Here is a 4,545-nt window from a genome sequence, read left to right as displayed (position 1 = left end):
TCTCTCTTTCACTCTCTCTCTCTCTCTCTCTCTCTCTCTCTCGTGTGTGTCTGTATGTGCATGTATGTCTGTGTGCATGTGACCGTGTGTGTCAAAGTGTGTGTTTTAATGTATACCATTACCAATGACCATGTTGGCATGTATGCTATGAATTTTTTTTTTTTTTTCTCTTTGTCTGATTTAATAACCATGTTTTTATGTTTTTGCTTTGCTTCTTCTTCTGCTTTAATATTATGCACTGCTTAGTTAATTCCCTCTTGGGCGAGGGCTGGATGAAAAAAGATCTTTGCTGTATCTACTCCATTACCCTCGAAAAATAAAGTTGGTTCGTTCGTTCGTTCGTTCGTTCTCTCTCTCTCTCTCTCTCTCTCTCTCTCTCTCTCTCTCTCTCTCTCTCTCTCTCTCTCTCTCTCTCTCTCTCTCTCTCTCTCTCTCTCTCCCGCAATCCCCCTCTCTAACTCTCTCCCACACTCTCTCATCTCTGAATCTCACTCTTTCTCTTCATATATTTCTATCTCTCTTCCTCACTCTCTCTCTCTCACACACCTTTTCTCTGTATCTCTCTCTCTCTTTCTCTCTCTCTCTCTCTCTCTCTCTCTCTCTCTCTCTCGCAAGGTCATACTGTCAACAACAACAAAAGTATGTTGTAAACGTATTGCACTACTCAAAACAAATCATACAGCTGAAAGAAGTCCAAGGATAGATGTTGAAGATGAGTATCTTGGCCGGGATGGTCGTAGCAGACTGACTATTAGGGTTTAACGTCCTCTTAGACCAACTGGTCTATATTGGGACAGGTATTGGTAATACGCTGAAGATATGGTGTGATACTTTGATTCGAACAAGCCCGCTGTGGCTGTCTTCTTCGACACGCCAGCATTGGGTTTGTCTCGTCAAAGTATCGAAAATACGATCATGATAATCAGAGACGAGAGAAGATGCATGCGTGTCTTCGTGTTTTCCAAGCCCTGAGACTTTCGCTGTGAACGTGGGATCTTTTTCGTGCGCATGTGTGCACACGGGGGTGTTCGGACACCGAAGAGAGTCTGCACAAAGTTGACTCCGAGAAATACATCTCTTGCCGAACGTGGGGATCGAACCCACGCTGATAGCGACCAACTGGCTAGCAGAGAGGGTGAGGGGTAGAGGGGGGGGGGGGGGGGATCACGGGCTGGAACTGCAGCGACTGACCCCCAATCAATAGACCGGAAATCACTCTGCCTGGTTTTAATGGGTTGTCCAAGAGTTGCTTTCCCTTGGTTTTTTTTCACTGTTTTGTTCTCACAGAAAAACTGAGACAAGCTTCATGTGACATTGCAGGCTTGCCTCAGTGTTTCTATGACAACAAGCGAAAGCAACTCTTCCTAGACCCATACAAATTTAGAGTTATTTCCGAATACAACCTATTTTAGCTGGGAGTGTTTTTGTGCTAGTGATTTGCTTTGCCTATGCTCAATAAAAACTATCCTTTCCAGTTCCCCTTCTTCAGATGTAAACGTTCCCACCGAGTCGTGTCGTGTCCCCTCAGAATCATTCCTCCCCCCGTCTCCAATCCCCGGCCCCGCTCCCCCCCCCCCCCCCCACCTTCTCCATCCACTTACACCGTGCTAACCGCCCAGCCTGTTGCCCCAGTGACTTTAAGCTACAGACAGTTGTCCCCCTTTCAGCGCAACACACTGCCGCTTGAGCGCCCGTGTTGCATGCATGGCGGCCCCGGGAAATTAAAAACTGGCTTTGCTTTTTCCCCATCTCCCCTGCGTCAGCCCCCTCCACCCCCGCCCCCCCAGCCCTCCTTCCTTACCGCCCCACCCCTACCCCCGGATGGTGGTGTTTTCTGTTTTTAGGGGGGGGGGGGGGGGGGGGTGTCACAATTTGCAGCGCATGAAGAACCAAAAGTGCTGTTTCGTGATTCTGGCGAGACCCGTGACCTATAAAAGCATAAAAGCGCTTTGAACTTCGGATAAGGCGCTATATAAATAAAGAGAATTATTATTATTATTATATATATTGAACGGATAGCGCATTCCTTTAACAGCAGCAAATCAACAAGGACAAGGCATTAAAGGAGACTATTGATATAACCGTCTAGCCAATTGGACGAATCTGAAGAATCTTTACCTTAATGTAGACGCTTCTTCCACTGTGATTTTCTTCCTTTGGATGTCTTGTTACACGCCGTAGACGGTGGCACGCCTAGTTTTTTCCACCGCAGGAACAACACCCAATTCGTTCCCCCGCACGCGGAAGCAAAATTGTTATCTCGCAAAGGAATTGCCCTGTGAAGGTACGTTGTGGCAAATCACATTATCAAGTATAGATATTCTGAAGCAGAATTGCCTAGGCTATATGTATAATATGTAACTTATGTCTTGTTGTGTACTCGTGAACAGTGGCGTTCGATTTTCTGCCGAAGTCCGTGAAAATTATACAGAGAGGTCTCAATTTCGTACAAATTAACCTAGAACTACCATTTAAAGCACTATTTTAATACTCACAGTTTAATCTTCGATACCTTGCAGCCTTGTATGCGCGTTTTTGGGCACCAGCATCGTGGATAAGCTGCTCTAATCTAGCGTTATTTTGTGGTACTCGATTCTCAGTGGGTAAGGTCCCCCGCAGACACCAGATAAGGTCCCCCGCATTTTTGCCGGAGTGCCTACTACGCCCCCCCGCACATGCGCGCTGAAAAAGCACATCATGCACAGCAAAACTGACCCGTTTGAAGCGTTTTTATTTGACAGATGGAGACCAGCGACCACACGCTATCTGCCGGGGAGGTGTCTGGGGAAGTAATCGACAGCTACCTAGACATCAGTAGTGAGGTGACTATAGGTGAGACAGTCCCTTTACAGACTTCTACACCGAAGAAGGTTGGTCTCCTCCATTTGTGTGACGAATGCGGATCAGCATACAAACACAAGCGAACATTGGACAATCACAAACGTGAGAAACATGGCAACGAATCTCGTTTTGTATGCATAGTTTGTGACAAGAGGTTTGGTCGACAGGTAGATTACCAGTCTCATATGAACAAGCATGCAGGCACCAAACCTTTCCAGTGTGGTGTTTGCAAAAAATCGTACGCACACAAACGCAGTCTGGACAAGCATATATGTCTGGGTGAAAAGCCGGGGTTTTAGTGCCAAACCTGTCAAAAGTCGTTCATGAGAAGAAAGTATCTTCGTGACCACCAAATCACCCACTCTACTGGCTACGGTATAAGCATCGCTCTGGTCTTGCCAGGCATAGGCGTCATGCTCAACAAGATGGAAACTGCATATACACATATAGGCTACTATAATGCCTACTTTCACACACTTGCAGAGGAACAACTTCTTTTAATTTCCATAACATTCAAGAATAAGTGTGCTCGACAGTTTTATATGACACGTAGTTAATCAGGTTTGTTTTGTTTATGACCACAAAAAAAGAAAAACAAGTCGCGTAAGGCGAAAATACAATATTTAGTCAAGTAGCTGCCATTTTTCAGCAAGACCGTATACTCGTAGCATCGTCAGTCCACCGCTCATGGCAAAGGCAGTGAAATTGACAAGAAGAGCGGGGTAGTAGTTGCGCTAAGAAGGATAGCACGCTTTTCTGTACCTCTCTTTGTTTTAACTTTCTGAGCGTGTTTTTAATCCAAACATATCATATCTTTTTTTGGAATCAGGAACCGACAAGGAATAAGATGAAAGTGTTTTTAAATTGATTTCGAAAAAAAAAATTTTGATAATAATATTTATATATTTAATTTTCAGAGCTTGTTTTTAATCCGAATATAACATATTTATATGTTTTTGGAATCAGCAAATGATGGAGAATAAGATAAACGTAAATTTGGATCGTTTTATAAATTTTTATTTTTTTTTACATTTTTCAGATTTTTAATGACCAAAGTCATTAATTAATTTTTAAGCCACCAAGCTGAAATGCAATACCGAACCCCGGGCTTCGTCGAAGATTACTTGACCAAAATTTGAACCAATTTGGTTGAAAAATGAGGGCGTGACAGTGCCGCCTCAACTTTCACGAAAAGCCGGATATGACGTCATCAAAGACATTTATAAAAAAAATGAAAAAAACGTTCGGGGATTTCATACCCAGGAACTCTCATGTCAAATTTCATAAAGATCGGTCCAGTAGTTTAGTCTGAATCGCTCTACACACACACACAGACAGACAGACACACACACACACACACACACACACACACACACACACATACACCACGACCCTCGTCTCGATTCCCCCCTCTACGTTAAAATATTTAGTCAAAACTTGACTAAATATAAAAAGACAGAGAGTTGAGTGCTTTTTGTTTTTGTTTTATAATTCTGCTTTGTTAAAAAGCACAATCCTTCAAGTACAAACGATTCTCCTCATCATATGAAGTCTTGCATGCCTGTCAGAGTATATCTCTGGACTCAAAGCAAAAAGTAACAACCTCACAGCTTCCTGTGTAACACTGGGCGAAAAGTCACGTTTTGGCACTATAACGTGGCATATAACATGAAACATGAAGTTAATCAACTGAATTTTGTGGCA

The sequence above is a fragment of the Littorina saxatilis genome, unplaced genomic scaffold, assembly GCF_037325665.1.
Source record: "Littorina saxatilis isolate snail1 unplaced genomic scaffold, US_GU_Lsax_2.0 scaffold_2268, whole genome shotgun sequence".
NCBI classification, from domain to species: domain Eukaryota; kingdom Metazoa; phylum Mollusca; class Gastropoda; order Littorinimorpha; family Littorinidae; genus Littorina; species Littorina saxatilis.
Note: the sequence above shows the minus strand (reverse complement) of the source record.